Below are 17064 nucleotides of genomic sequence, written 5' to 3' on the forward strand. Positions count from 1 at the left end.
GTTTAGGTGACGCCTTTCACGTACTTGCCGGTCTCACTGCGCCTTAAAGACATGGTGTGTGTTAGAAAGTGAGCGCTATAAATCGTCTCTAAAATGCACGTTGGTCGTACAAAATAATACCGCAAAAATATGAAGATATCTCCTGACAAAATATGTGTTTTCCACTGGAAGGCGTAACTTTTCAGTGCTTATTAAGAGAAAATTAAAACAAGCCATGATACCGAAACACCCCTAGAAACATCTCAGCGATGGCAGATTTTTACCGCCTTGGACAAACCTGAAATATGCGTACCATAGCATATATGCAGACATGCGCACCAGTACATGCAAATGTGGAGGGAAACTATGATCGCTTCAACATCATTTCATTATGAATTGACATGCATACTGGTCCAATATTCCTATTTAGTTATACCAATGCACAACGGCGTCGGGAGGCGGTGTGATACCACCCGACGCGAGGACAAATTTTCGCGCTTGAAAATGGCATTCGTGAACCAACATTTCACAACGGTTACAGACGTTTTGAAAACATCAGTCTCGGTGGGATAATTTTGATCAAGCTAATTTGTGCAAAGGATTTCGTTCCACAAAATGGAGTAGGCAATTTTCGTATCATTATCGGCAAATTCCAACGAACGATAAAAATAGCCACATAATTTTCAAGAATACAATAATGTATTGGTATCCGATGTATGTAACTTCATTGCGTTCAAGCAGATAACTTACCAGCCTATTACGCGGAGAAAATCATGCTCCGAGGGTAGACGCGAGCTTGTAAAACTCCAGCGGAACATAGATTAGCAAGGATCTGAAGCAAAATATTAGATATGTACCTACCACAGGGATCATGTAAAAAGCGATGCTCCGCAGTCACATTGCAGCAGTAAACGCCGAACGTATAGCCCACCAACAGTCAACACTAAACTGCGGTGTCGCGACGTTTGCACTGAGCGGTTTCAATGTTTTCACTCCATAAGACTGCCGCACTCGTATTCACGTGCATTTGGAAGCAGAAGTAAGGCGCTGTGTTCCCGAAAGCTGCTGCCATATTAGCGTGGAACATCCGGCTGTGCAACGCACCTTAAATTATTGGCACATATTACAATTTAATCAATTTGTTTAATATGTATTAATTCATTGTCATGCTTGCGATCAATGCCATAAAAATCGAACTCAAAATAATATTTTTTGTAGTAGATGTGCGTATTCCTTTGGTATTGTTAAGCTATTTTTGGAGACATGGCTTGTTTAGCCTGCTATGTGCTTATTACATAATACAGTACATTATTACATACAGTACATAACGGTGTGAAAAAACTTCTGGTCTCAAAACTGATTCCATCGTTGTCGAGGCTTCTTGTGACAAATCATGTGACACAAACAATGCGAGTACGAGTTCTTTATTTGCTGGTCGCTCATTGTTTATTGGGAACCGACTCATGCACGTCCTTGGAGAAACTTCCAAAAATATGCTACTGTTGGGTGAGTAACCCAACTTGAGTGTCAAACGCGAAATCTAAAAAACAAGACTCTTTAAATGGCGTTTTCAGTCATGTCGGATGACTTGACAGCGGTCATATTTTCAAAGTCATTTGGCTTCAGTTTTGTACGACACACCGTCTCCTTGCCATCAGCAGATGTTAGACTGTGACACTGAATCGAGAGAAGTATGGACCCTATGCCCCTTTTAGAGCTCAAGGTCATCTACAGAGCGCAGGACCACCCAGACAGGAAAATAAGTAATCTGTTCTATAAAAAGTCGGCGACCAAATAACATACAAGGCTCATCATGGCCAATTATGCGAAAGTGATAAGTGCCTCTTTGTGTGATGTGTGCTAGCTTAAAATCGTTTACACGTGTAAGTAATGCCTGACGCGCGATGTGCAATGCCTGTTCAATTGAAATCGTTTGCATGCATAATTCGTGGGCGATATGTGATGCCCGTTGACTTCAGCTGGCTTGCATGTTCGAATGAAGCGTGGTGCATGATGCTTATTCGGTTGAATTTCCTTCCATGTACACGCATGTCCGGGCAATCCAATTCTTACATAGGCACTGTGTTCTTCGTAATGTCAGTCATCACACAGTCAGTCACAGTCACCAAAAACAACACAACAAAGCATGACTGATAACATAAGAAGTCCCACTCATTAATCAACATGCCCAACACTCAACAACTTAATTATCGCGTTACGTTTGCCCCTTTGTGAAATATAGCAGTCCCAAGTTGTGTGGAACATTAAATGTATGTGAATTGTGTGAAAGTATGCTACAGAGGTCTGCATATGTATTGAAACCAGTTGCTTTTTATTCGAATCATCGTGTATGTGTGATGTGTCCTTTCGATCGTGTAATACCATACCACATACGATCAAGCTGTCATACCATGTCTTTCTTCATCATACCATATCTGCTCGATAATGTTGTTAATGGTTAAACGAAACGTAACTTTGAATGACTATACAACAAACACACGATATTTTGTATGATTCATTTATTGATTAATCTCTGGACTTCATCCGACACAAAAGCTTACTAAAAACATGAAATGAACCAAACAGAAAGCCTGCCAAAGTCAGAACTCGTCAGTCTTCAATAAAATAGCTTCAACGACCCGTATATACACACGCATACATATATGCATATATATATATATATATATATAATATATTAATATATATATATATATATATCTATATATATACATATATATATATATATTTGTGTGTGTGTATATGCATTATATACTACATATACATATATATATAATTATATATATGTATTATGTATATGCATATATATACATATATATATATATAATCTACATATATATATATGTATATATATGTATATGCATATATATCATATATATATATATATATATATATATATCTATATATATATATATATAATATCTATATATATGATAGCTACGCCGAAACTATCATATGAAACATAGTTTGACCGTCGTGACTTATATAATAACACTGGATGTAACACGTGTCGATCTAACGCTCCTTGATTCAGCAAGGCGTTTAACCAAGTGTTCTTCATAAACGTGTTCTCCGAAACTTAAATATAAGAGAAACCGGACTCACATCTCATGGTTAGTATCCTTCATTTAAAGCAAAAGACAGAAAGTTTTGGACAGTGTCTATTCGAAAGGTATAGTAGTTCTGGCGTACCCTCGAGGCAGTGTTTTCAGCAGCCTCGTTGTCTATTGTGTACGTAAATGATATCATCGAAGGATTAAACCGCGACACGCAATTACTTGATATCATTTTTCTCTCAACTATGATTACAATATTCACACATTGATTGTACTAGCCCGGAGGGACGAATGCAATCTTGTGGGAAACGTTACGCTTAATAGTTGCCTGGTGTGATGAATGGCTGACGGACTAAACGTTTCCAATGTACCAATTAGCGATTACAAGAACAAATCTCTAACGGAACCACACTTTGTCTTCAATGACAGTGTGATGAAAGGGATGTATAAATATGAGTATCTAGGTGGGCAAATGATAGACAGACTTAGCAAGGATGAACATTTTAAGAACATGGTTGGGAAAAGTAACCAGATTCGCAGGTTTGCCTCAAAAATATTTAGCAGGTGTTTCAGAATGTAACAGAAATTGCCTCATAAATCACAAGTCTAGTAGTGTCATCGTACAGTTGGAATGTGCACGTTGTGACTGGGACCCCACTATCACTTATTTAATCCATGGCATAGAAATGGGTCTGAGAAGGGCAGCCAAATATATTTTAAAGGAAATGTTTCACTTTTGAAGATATTGAAGACTGGATATGACAAAATAACCTTACTTATGAATGTTGGTATACATTCAAGCGGACAAGACTGCTCTAGACAACATAATTCCTCGGTTTAGTAGATGTGCTCCTCAACATGTCATTGTTTGATTAAGTCAGTGCACATTGCACAGCCAATTGGCGATCTTTATATCTGAAAATCGTGCTCACAAATGCCAGATATAAACGAACCGAGAATTTACTCTTCTTGGCTTTGACCGCAACATGGCTAACGAAATGACAGGATTTGAACGGCGTTATCATGGCGTCAGCGAGGCATGTGTGGCCCTGGTGTAGTTTCCGAAATAGTCTGCACATCTTCGCGCGCGTTTAGCTCAGAAACTAGATAAGTTTAGGTCTTGAAAGAGGCTGGGCTGTGAACTGCACCGAACGGTCTTTAAGAAAGCTATTTCACCCCAAATGCCCAGTGCAAATGTGGACACTGTCCTTTAGCAAGTATGATAAATAAAAAGTGCGAACGATGTTTTTTAGCCGCGAGTTGGAGACCGCTGGAATGCAGATGAAAGCAAGCCAGGCTTTGTCAACTATCTAAATCTCATCACTGACGTAGCAATGTAGACCTTGACAACATTATTGTTAGACCCAACCATGTCGCATATCGCATACACTCCTTTTAAGTTTGCATGGTGTGTAGTGTCTGGCTTTTGTATGCTTAAGGATATTAATGTTCTGCATTGCTATAATTGCGGACCATTTTTAAACGTAGCATTGATGTGCGATAGCAAATGGCAGCATTTCTGCGGTAGGTAGTAGTTTGTATCTGCATCCACCGCTATGGCCTGCAACGGTGTTTGTGACGTAATAAACGAATGATAAATACTGAGTATTGCATATTTGTAAACCGGGCAGTACCCAACTTATTGGGGGATCTGTTGTTCACATACGCTATTGCGAGCACAACACTTTGTTCTGGTTGCGGATGCCCGACGGTAGCCATGAGAGCCGTAGAAATTGGTGCATCTGTATTTTGCCCCAGTGCGGCCGGCATCACACAGTGACGCATATTTGTGCCGATGCGATTGTCTGTTTTTCAAAATAAAATCGCACTGGTGACGTCTACCCGCGATGGCGGGTCATCGGAGTTCAGACCCTTTATTTCCGATTTGTTTTTTGCTTCAGTTATTTTTTGTATAGTTTAATTCTTGAAAGACTTAGCCCGAGCTTTTGGAAAAAAATTAATTCCTAAAATCAGAGCCCACGCTAAGCAGTGCTTGTTACACGAGCCCTGTGCTTCATCATTTGGTCGAGAAATTTCAGGTATTTGGCAAAATTTGGTAGCAACGTGTGACGTGTCACAAGCTCGGCGCGGTCTGCTCTGCCCTCTGGCATAACCTGACCTTTAAGCACGGCCGGTACATGTATGTACTGTATGTTATGTATGCCGAGTACAAATATGGTAGGTGTAGGCAAAAATAATTGGTAAAATCCATTACTGAGACACATGTCGGATCCGAATAGAACGGTACTGCATGGGTAGCTGCTCGGGCATTATGGTCGCTGCACTGTCCCCTTTGAAGGAAGTCATGTGTTGACGGCTCCCAGAGTTGTCTGAACAAAGTAATTGGAAACGGCAGATAACGTGCGAGAGGGTCAGCCCCGCCTAGGAGAGGATAGGGAATGCCCCCCCCCCGCCCCCCCACCCCCCAAACATTCGCTGGTTATAAGTGAACATTCAAACCACAAGCATACTACAACTAATTACGACGAAACGAGGAATTGCATACTAAATGCATTACTCAATTATTATCACATTGGCAAAATATCGGGCACACAATGAGGGGAATCACGTTTGAATAGTAGCACCATGCGATTAGGTACTTACCCACTAACAAGGTGCCTAGCGCAGGGCAGATACCTTGTTGGTGGGGGTGAGGTACCAGCCCGTATTGACTAAACTGCCATGGCATATGCACCCCCCTCCTCGCCCCCGTTCCGCCCGATTCATCTCTTGGTTTCATAATGCTGTTTGCAACCCCATGTATGCAGATTCCACCGTTTAGTGCATAAATACACGGTACCTACCCCCAAGGCATATTCCTGGGCATCTCCCCATCTATCCACCAAGTCAGTGTTGTAGCTGTATGACGCGCTCGCAGCTCGTGGCCCTCGAACTGCATCGCTTACACGCTCGACAAGCTGTCATCAGTTTAAAAGACGTCGTCTTCCCTACACAGCCTGATGTGCGTGACGCCTTCGTAGCCTGTTTGCTTGTTTTAGTTTGCTTTACCCTCCTACGGTAAAATTATCCCGTTTTACTACCTATTCCACCTCCTGCCTGGGAGTGGGGTGCTGTGCGGGAGCGTAGGCGCGCCTTTGGAAAGGTCTGTGCACCGCACGCCCCCGCCCCGTCCCTCAGCATTCCCCGCTCATGGAGTTATATCTCTGCATTTTCGCTGACGATAACGAGATGAGCTCGTGCACCTGGTGTCGCGGGGCGGTGGTGATCGTCTCGGAGGAGGTCCGTCTATCACGCCTTGTGCCGGCGTCGGTTCGTGTTGCGCGCGACGGGAGGCCGGTCGGCAGACACCTCGTGGCCCCCGGAGTGTTGGCTAAGCGGGAGCAACGGCCGCTTGCATGTTGGGACGTTTATGTGCGAAATATGCCAGTACATAAGAAAGATGGTCATGTGACATGTTTGAATGCCGATGTGGGCGATATAAGAAAGACCAAAAGCTGGGGCGATGTTGGGTTGATAGTGCGTTAACCACTCGCCTCCCTCTCACCGGTTGCGCGGTGACCACCGACGGGTGAGCAGTGTGCTGGGCTTCGAGCTGTGCGTGTGCGGGGTGTGGGACGCGATGTCGTCTTGGTTCAAAACCAGGCGTGCGACGGCCGGGAATCGAACCCGGGTCAACTGCTTGGAAGGCAGCTATGCTCACCACTATACCACCATCGCTTGCAATCGTTGCAAATGCTGCATATAACAGCCACCAGTACTTGGTTTTCCTCAAGAAAGGAAAGTGGGCCAGTGAGTGCCAGACGTAGTGATCACAGGCCGTCATGTCTGGAAATCGTATTCACAAAGTCAGATATAAACGACTAGATACTTATATTTTGTTTTCGCCTTGATCACAGCATAGCCAGTGGAAGAACAGGATTTCAGTGACGTTATTATCGCTCCATGGATGCCTGGGTGATCTTGAACTAGTCTTCTCGAACTTGTCTGCACATCTTGGCGGGCGTGTAGCTCAGAAACTAGAAGGGCTCATGTCTTAGGGGCAGGGCTGTGAACTGCACAAAGTGATCTTCAAGATGGGTATGCACCTCATGGTGCAACAGCTTTTTCCCTCTTCTTTAATATCTGTATCTGTGAACGGTCTGTGTCAACAATTCCAGATCGACACAGCATCACATCAACGGCGGCGATGTTTGCGTGATACAGCATGGATAGTGGCCAGAGACATGTGTGAACAATTTGAAAACTGTCGTGCTCTGTATATTCCGTGTTGTTGCATGATGTATCCACTTAAGTACAGCAAACAACGCATAATAGCTTGCGTCTGGTTTTTAAACACAGGTTATTACAAAGCAGCGATTGTAACGCCTTTAAATGGTGTCTGTGCTTGTGCGCAATGTGGGTGGCTGCGAACACTTCTTATGCCATTGAAACATCCAGCACATTTTACTCTGTCAGTGCACAGCATCAGATGATGCATGCAAGTATACAGCGCAGGACATATGGTCTACTGAGACGTGGTGGAACAGTAAAGTATCTGACTTATCTTAGTGACCAGCTATTCTAAATTATACTCCCTTCCTTCTCATTTATATTTGAAAGGTGGGATAAGAGCACTTAAGGCCTTCCTTGGTACAACCTAAATTTTATAGCCCAGGTATTTGGATCAATGCTTTTAAACAATGATGCTACCCAAACAATGCTTGCAGGAGATAACACTGACATGACATCCTAGACATATTATGTATAGGGTTAAAAATAGGGGGAAATGGCTCAGCGCGTATCACGGTTTTAGAGTATATGCGTGTTAATGCCGACTCAACATTTTGGTTTGGGCGGGCTTTTGCAGGCTGGATACCTTGCTCGCGGGAGTGAGTCGGGCTGTGGGGAAATATTTTGGAGAATGCTGCCTTTGCAGTGTGTGTATTTAGGATCGTGCAGTTTATAATGGTGGATATTTTAGAGAGACTGGACATACGAAACGGGGCTAAAATGTAAGTTCGGAATGTCACCAGCGCATGTAAAAGGCTAAAATGTGGTCACTGCAAATTTCGGCGTAGTGTATTGCAATCTGTGAGTTGTGCACAATTATGTAACACAAAATAACCTGTCCGATTATTAATCCTAGAGTTATTTCAAACTTGAAACCAACAGACCTGTGTGAACGTCAAAGGGCAATGTCCTTTGAGCTTGACTTCAGACGTCGCACATGGTAACATCACGCGTGACGCTTCGCAGCCTGTTTACTTGTTTTAGTTTTGCTTTACCCTCCCTACGTAAAATTATCCCGTTTTACTGCCTATTCTACCTCCCGCGTAGGAGTGGGGTGCTGTGCGGGGGCGTAGGTGCGCCTTTGGAAAGGTCTGTGCACCGCACGCCCCCGCCCCGTCCCTCAGTATTCTCCGCTCATGGAGTTATAACTCTGCATTTTCGCTGACGATAACGAGATGAGCTCGTACACCTGGCGTCGCGGGGCGACGGTGACCGTCTCGGAGGAGGTCCGTCGATCACGCATTGTGCGGGCGTCGGTTCGTGTTGCGCGCGCGTCGGGTTGCCGGTCGGCCGGCACCTCGGGGCCCCCGGAGTGTTGGCTAAGAGCAACGGCCGCCTGCATGTTGGGACGTTTATGTGCGAAATATACCAGTACATAAGAAAGATGGTCATGTGACATGTTTGAATTCCGATATGGGCGATATGAGAAAGACCAAAGACTCGGGCAATGTTGAGTTGATAGTGCGTGAACCACTCGCCTCCCTCTCACCGCTCGCGCGGTGACCATTGGCGGGTGAGCAGTGTGCTGGGCTTCGGTTTGAAAACCACGCGTGCGATGGCCGGGAATCGAACCCGGGTCAACTGCTTGGAAGGCAGCTATGCTCACCACTATACCACCATCGCTTGCAGTCGTCGCAAATGCTGCATATAACGGTCAACAGTACTTGGTTTTCCTCAAGAAAGGAAAGTGAGCCAGTAAGTGCCAGATGTAGTTATGACAGGCCGGTCTGTCGTCTGATGGTGTCGGAATCACCGCCCCATCGCATGGTTGTGTATGCATTTGCCGTGGATTTATGGATGGTGACAATGGATTGTCGCATGGTCCTTGATAATGCATCGCTCTCAGCAAGTCACTGTTTCGTCCCGAGTGTTGATCTTCACGTTTGTTGGGTTCAGTTCAAGGCCTGGCGCCAGGCGTGGGGATTGCCTCAGCTCTCCCGTTGAACACGCTGCTGACATCAGAGCCGGGCTCATAGTGCATTAGTACAGCACGGGCTTTGATGCTGAAATTGTCTACCGCATTAGGAGCGCGGTGCAGTTCTGACTGCCGATAAATGCCATCTTTACTGTTATGCTTATGGTTTGGCATCTCTGGTAGCAAAATGGTCTGCTTTGATGCATCTGTTTTGGCCATTTTCTCGTAACAACTTTTAGCCATGTCCGTAAGAAATACGTTGGCATCACCGCAAACGCTTCTGAACGGCGTCCCAAAATGACGTCACAAGACAATCATATACCTTCCAATCACCTAAAGATCCGTCCCTGGTATGCAAAACATGTATTGAATGTTCTTAAGGCAAAGGGCCGTCTTCAACGTTCTGTGAGTTGGGCGCCGAAATAACGTTTTGATATTCACAATGAAAGATATGTCCTTCAAATCCTGTCTCAAAAGACGTCTGGAGGGAAGCTAAAAAAAGAAAATGGCGTCATAACATCTTGTTAAATTCTGCCAGTCATTGCGTCTTAAAATTCCCTCCACTCAGAGCGTTGCGTTATGGTAAGTGCATGTTTCCTCGATTGAAGGTATTTCAAGCAGGCATCAGGCATAAGGAAAGCGTGCTGATAATTATTTGTACACTTTTGAATGGAAAAGAACTGCCCAAGACAAGACAATTTCTTAGTCAAGCAGATATCCCCATCCTTGCGTTATTGGCTACTTCATCGTACTTACCCTCTTCTGTTTAATATAGTATCTGTGAACGGTCTGTGTCAACAATTTCCAGAAGGACACAGCATCACTTACACGGCGGCGATGCTGTGGGATGAAGCATGGATAGTGGTCAGGATATGTGTGAAGCAATTCGAAAACTGTCGTGCGCTGTTTATTTCCGTGTTTTGTTTTTATTGCAATGGTGTATCCCCTAAAGTAGAGCAAACGACGCATAAGAGCTTGCGTCTGGTTTTTGAACACCGGTTAGTACATAGCAGCGATTGTAACGCCTTGGAATGGCGTCTGTGCCTATGCACAGTGTAGGGGCTGCGAACACTTCTTATGGCCTTGAAACATCCAGTACATTATACTCTGTCAGTGCACAGCATCAGATGATGCATGCAAGTTTATACCACAGGGCATACGGTCTACTGAGATGTGGTGGAACAGTAAAGTATCTGACATATCTTGGTGACCAGCCATTTTAAATTATACTCTCTTCCTTCTCATTTGTATTTGAAAGGTGGGATAAGAGCACTTAAGGTCTACCTTGGTACAATCTAAATTTTATAGCCCAGGTACTTGAATCAATGCTTTCAAACAATGATGCTAGCCAAACAATGTTTTGCACGAGATGACACTGACATGATTCCTAGGCATAATATGTATAGGGTTAAAAATAGGGAGAAATGGCTCACCGCGTATCACGGTTTTAGAATATATGCGTGTTAATGCCGACTCAACATTGTGGTAGGGCGGGCTTTTGCGGGCTTGATACCTTGCTGGCCGGGCGAGCCGGGCTATGGGCAAATAGTTTGGAGAATGTTGCCGTTCCAGTGTGTGTATTGAGGATCGTGCAAGGACATATATGGTGAAACTTTTACAGAAACTCAACTTACGAAACGGGGCTAAAATGTAAGTTTCGAATGTCACAAGCAGAAGTAAAAGGCTAAAGTGTGGTCACTGCTAATTTCGGCGTAGAGTATTGCTATCTGTGACAGTTGTGCATAATAGATTAACACAAAATAGGCTGTCCGATTACCAATCTTAGAGGCATTTGAAACTTGAAACCAACGTACCTGTGTGAACGTCAAAGGTCAATGTCCTTTGAACGTGACTTGAGACGTCGCACATGGTAACATCCTCACATGCTGTTGCTATATGAGGTCTAAATGCGTGCAAATTTGGAAGAAATTCTGAGGCGCCGGGCACAAATTCCTCAAATTCCTCTCACGTGACCGGTGTGGCATGAATGTCGCCACCGTTACTTACCACTTTTTCTAGTCACAGCTCTGTCTACGCCTGGTCCAATGACTGACATGCGGGCCATAAGACAGCAGTAGACCATGCAGTCAACGAAAAAAAGATGCAAGCCCACTTCGAGAATTCCAAGACCTTTGTGTGTTGACCAGCCGGGCAAAAGACCTCGATGAAGACGTGCGGCAAACCCCTTACCCAAGATAATTATCAGACACGACCGTCATTTCAAGTCGGGATAAACAACCGACAGCGGCGGTTGTCCCTTACTCCGCGTGTTGCACGGTGACCACGGGTCACTGTAACCCAGATCGTGCGTCCCTGGTGTCCGTGGCTGGAGTCACACGCCACACCCATCGCTCACACTCTCTCCCATACGTAATCCCACAAGCCGAGCCGACCGTTCAGCCGCCAGCCGTGGTATAAAATGTGAGACACCACCACGTTTGGTATCATTTGGTCCCACACACCCTACGGCACAACATGAAGGCAAGTGTTCTGAAGGTGGAGCAAAGAACAGGTCACAAAGTTTCCACGACATGTGTGAAGCAAGTTATTGTCTTCAATGGGTGTCCGATCGAGGGGACCAAAGAAGTGTTTTCCATCATACTCAAAAGGAAAACACTTTCTTTGCCAGATCGCTATTGTCTACAGTACTCCTGCGCATGATGTCGACAGTGTGCCGTAAAGGACAGCGGTACTTTGGAAGGACAGCGACGGAACAGCTGTCTTGATGTACCGTCTGCAGACGTGCTCTGAAAAATATCACCGGCAATGCTCAGCATTTCGTACATTATGGCGTGTCTGTCATCGATAAAGCCAACGTATTAACACAGTAGGTAACTACGTATGTTTAACAACAGTCGGCGCTATAAAACATGCGGCACGTTTTCAGTTCTTCTTGGTCGCCGCTCTTCTGGCCATTGCCGCCGCCGACAACGCCCCAGGCTACAGGGCCCCGGCACACCATCAGACTAGCTACGCCCCCGCCCCGGCTCACCGCCAGCCCAGCTACGCTCCGGCCCACCAGCAGAGCTACGATCAGCCGCCCAAGTACCACTTCAACTACGACGTCCACGGCTACGGAGACTACGAGCCCCAGTTCAACGCTCAGGAGGGTCGTGATGGCTACAGCACCCAGGGCTCTTACTCTGTTGTCCTCCCCGACGGTCGTACCCAGAAGGTGACCTACAACGTCGCTGATGCCTACTCTGGCTACGTCGCTGACGTCACGTACGAGGGTGAGGCCCGCTACGACCAGGCTTACGCCCGCCCCTCTTACCATCCGCAGTCCAGCTACAAGCCCGCCGTCAAGTCGGCTGCGTCCCACTACTAGAAAACGAGCTCCAGCAGACATAAAAACTGGTCGAATGTAGTTATGAAATGATTGTTACTGAATATATCGCGCAACATTCTCTGACATCTTTGCACCGATAGCACCAGCCCCAGTGGCTTTAATCTCTGATGGATGGAATCAATAATATCAAACACTGAAAATATCTATGCAGGCGGTTTGACCTTCCCAGACAACTTTAGTTGCCATCCTGTCCTTGATCTTGCATTTTTCTCAGTAAGTCGCTATGTGCTTCTAAATTTCACCTTGACACTTATTGGGTTCAGTTCAACGTCTGGTACCAAGCCTGGGCGCAGTCTCTCTCGCTCTCATGTTCAACACGCTGTTAACATCACAGCCAGGCTCACAGTGCATTGACACAGCCTGAACATTATGCTGAAATTCTCTACTGTATTAGGAACACGTTGCGGTACTGACTGCCGATAGATGCTAATATCTTTACTGTCGTGGTCTTTATGGTGTGGCGTCTGTGGTGGCATAAAGGAGTTCTTCAGGCATCACGTCTGGCCATTTCCTCGTAACAACTTTTTAGTTATGACCGTAAAAAGTAGGTTGGCATCACCGCAAATGCTCCTGAAAGACGGCCCGAAATGACGTCGGCACTACATCCATATACATTTCAATCACGTGAAGATGCGTCTTGGTATTATGCAAAGGACGTCTTATGCGTCTCAAGAGGACGCCGGAAAGACGCTTAATTGTCTCATAAAAATGGGTTCTGAAGTTCTGTTGCAAAGATATCTGGAAAAAGCTTAAAAACTGAAAATGGCGTGATTTGCAAACGGCGTATTTTGAATTTGGTGAAAAATAAAATGGCGTCATTTAAAAAACTGACCAGGCTTTTGGAAGTGCAGAAGGAGTTCCTAGTGGTGAGAAGGATATGTGGAAAATTTGAAAACTGCAATATGCAGTTTCTTCCGTGCTGTCGCATGATGTATCCAGTTAAGGACGGCAAACAACATATAAGTGTCTGTGTCTAGTTCTTGAATACGAGTTATTACATAGCAGCACTTTCGGCGCGCTGGAATAGGGTTTGTTTTTATGCACAATGGGATGAACTGCGGACACTTCCTAGGACCCTGACGCATGCAGCAGATTTTGCTCTCTCAGTGTACAAACATTGGATGATGCATGCAACTTTAGAGGACAGGGTCTGTAGTCTATTAAGATCGGGTGGGAGAGTGAAGTCTCTAATGCATTTTGGTGACGAATCATTTTGAATTCCACTCTCTACCTTCTCATTTGTAGTAGGTAGCTGGCATCACTGCTCATAAGGTCTTCGTTAGTACAGTATAAATGTTATAGCCCAGGTACTTGGATCATTCTTTTCTAAACAATATCATTGATGCCAGCGAAGCAAGGTTTTGCAGGAGATGGCAATTATATGACATTTTAGGCACGATATGGTTGGGTTCAAATTCAGGTGAAATGACACGGCGGATATTACCATTATCAAGTAAACGCGGGTTGATGTCGGCCTGGTATTGTAGCAGAGCGGGCTTTTGCGGGCTGCATACCTGGCGGGCGGGAGCGTGCCGGGCTGTGAGCTAATATTTTGGAAAAAGATCGTCTCAATCGTGTGCATTTAGGGTCGTGCAATGTATATATGGTGAAGTTTGTATAGAAACTGGATTTGCGAAACGGAGCTAAAATGTGTCCTTCAAATATCACCATCACAGGTAAAGGGCTAAAATTGGGTTACCGGAAAGTTTGGCGTAGTAAATTCCAATCTGTAACAGTTATGCGAAAAACTGTAGCAGAAACAAGTTGTCCGATTACTAATCCTAGGGTTATTTCAATCTTAAAACTAACATACTCGTGTGAACGTCAGAAGATAAGTGTCCTTTGGGCATGACTTCAGACGTCGCACGGGGTAACATCCTCACACGCAATTGCTTCATGACATCCAACTGCATGCGAATTTAGAAGAAATTTTGAGTGGCTGGGTTGCAAATCCTGTTTTTGTGCCCCGTTTGGCGTGGGAAAACGGCAGCGTTGCTACCTATTTCTTCTTGCCACAACCTTGTCAGCACCAGATTACATGGCTGATACTAGGGCCATAAAACAGCAATGAGACATGCAGCTAACAAAAACGTGCAAACCCGGTCAAAGAACTCCAAGAGCTGTGTGTTTTGACCTCCCGGGCAAAAGACCGTGATGAAGACGTGCCGCAAACCACTTATCCATGGTGATTGCGAGATACAATCGCCATCTTAAGACGGGATAAACAACTAACCGTGGACGCTGTTCATAACAGTGCGTGTCGCACGGTGACCACAGGTCACTGTGACCCATATCGTGCGTCCCTGGTCTCCGGAGCTGGGGTCACACGCCACACCCATCGCTCACGCCCTCTCCCATACGTCATGCCCACGAGCCGAGCCGCCTGTCCAGCCACCAGCCGCGGTATAAAAGGTGAGACACCACCAAGGTTGGCATCACTCGATCCCACGCACCCTGCCGCACAACATGAAGGCAAGTGTTCTGGAGAAGGAGCAGAAAACAGGTCATAAGGTTTCCGGGACGTACATGGAACAAAAGCCATTGTCTTCGACGGGTGTTTTGATGGAAGAGGCAAAGGAAGTGTTTTTATTCATACCCTGAATGGAAACACTTCCTTGCCTGATCACTGTTGTCTATAATGCCAGTACACATTATACCGGCAATGCATCGTAAGGAGCAACAGAAGCTCTGAAGTACAGCGATGATGCAGTCGACTTGATATGCCGTCTGCATACGTGCTCAGGAAGACATCACCTGCAATACTCAGCAGTTAGGACATGATGGCGTGTTTGTTATCGATAAATGCAACGCATAAACACAAGAGGTAACTACGCATATTTAAAGGCATTCAGCGCTATGAAACATGCGGCATGCTTTCAGCTCTTCTTGGTCGCCGCTCTTCTGGCTGTTGCCGCCGCGGACAACGCCCCAGGCTACAGGGCCCCGGCCCACCACCAGACCAGCTACGCCCCTGCCCCCGCTCACCGCCAGCCCAGCTACGCTCCGGCCCACCAGCAGAGCTACGATCAGCCGCCCAAGTACCACTTCAACTACGACGTCCACGGCTACGGAGACTACGAGCCCCAGTTCAACGCTCAGGAGGGCCGTGATGGCTACAGCACCCAGGGCTCTTACTCTGTTGCCCTCCCCGACGGCCGTACCCAGAAGGTGGCCTACAACGTCGCTGATGCCTACTCTGGCTACGTCGCTGACGTCACGTACGAGGGTGAGGCCCGCTACGACCAGGCCTACGCCCGCCCCTCTTACCACCCGCAGCCCAGCTACAAGCCCGCCTACAAGCCGGCCAAGTCCTACTACTAGAAACAAGCTTCAACTGTGAAGAGACAGGACAAATGTTGCATGCGTGCGATTGCAAACTAGTTGAACATATTTATGGAATGGTTCTTACTGAATGAATTCCACAATATTCTATCACAATTTCGCAGCGGAAACACCAGCCCCAGTGACCATAATCTCCGCTCGTTGAAATCAAAATACTGAACACTCACTAAAAAAATTGATGCAAACGGCTTAGACTTTCTCAGAGTTGCTCGAAAATGTTTGGTGCGCTTGATGGCATTTCAAGAACACATATCTTGCCGTGTGTCTCAGTGCCGCTGCGATCCGTACTGCACTGCGCAAACGCATTGCTTAAGCTAAACCGTTCTTCGACACCTGAGAAGCTAGCGTGCACATCTTTGTTTTATATTTGATAGTCAAGTTCCATTCAACTTCAATGCTCTTCAATCTTTAAAGGCCTTTTTCCCATATATCAGACGGCTTCAAGTTCAAGGTTGATTTTCTTCACATGAATACCAGCATGTCCCAATCCGGTTGAAGTATTTGCGTTGATGTAGTGTTGTTTCGGCATGGTGTAGGACCTATTTGAGGGCTGATGGCTTGGTTGCAGTTTTTGGCGCTGTAGTTTATTGGCAATGCAAACAGCTTGGCAGAACTAGAATACCCCAAACAAAATGTTTTGGACGAAATTTGTGAATGGTGCAAGACCCACACCATCTCATTCAGTGATATCGTTGTGCATCATTTATGATTAAACCACAACACCCTCCAAGTGTTCACAGGTGCGTTTTACCAGCTTACCGTTGTCATTCACAACCAGGGAAACGCTTACCTATAGACAAAGTACAATAAACGCTTTAAAACAAACGGCAGGGATCGTATCTGTTCATAGAGCAGAAACCGAACATGCACTCACGCCCCCATATCAGTTTTCTGAAGCCAACAGTGGCACTGCCGGGTTACTATGGCTGAAGACCGTGATACGGACCCAAGGTAGGTATTAGCGATTGGTCAGATACTCCCCACCTCAAAAACGAACTTGGGGTGGGACCTGTTTGCGCCTGTTCTAAAAAAACGGTTTCGACGCGAGGCAGCACGAACCACAATAGGCGACGCGCCATGAGAGCATTGCAAAATTGACAGCCGCACAAAACTTAACGAGACAGCGTGGAACATTTCCATTTATGACATCGAGGAAATTATTATTCGTTCAATTT

General features: G+C 45.6%; 2 non-coding genes across 2 annotated transcripts; both read right to left on the reverse strand.

Moving 5' to 3' along the window:
• Positions 1 to 6659: 6659 nt before the first annotated feature.
• Positions 6660 to 6731, reverse strand: TRNAG-UCC (transfer RNA glycine (anticodon UCC)). Its single transcript has one exon. It is a non-coding gene; the product is annotated as a tRNA-Gly (tRNA).
• Positions 6732 to 8834: 2103 nt separating this feature from the next.
• Positions 8835 to 8906, reverse strand: TRNAG-UCC (transfer RNA glycine (anticodon UCC)). Its single transcript has one exon. It is a non-coding gene; the product is annotated as a tRNA-Gly (tRNA).
• Positions 8907 to 17064: the final 8158 nt, after the last annotated feature.

Source organism: Pollicipes pollicipes, unplaced genomic scaffold, assembly GCF_011947565.3.
Source record: "Pollicipes pollicipes isolate AB1234 unplaced genomic scaffold, Ppol_2.1 Scaffold_6686;HRSCAF=7923_pilon_pilon_pilon, whole genome shotgun sequence".
In the NCBI taxonomy this organism is placed as follows: domain Eukaryota; kingdom Metazoa; phylum Arthropoda; class Thecostraca; order Pollicipedomorpha; family Pollicipedidae; genus Pollicipes; species Pollicipes pollicipes.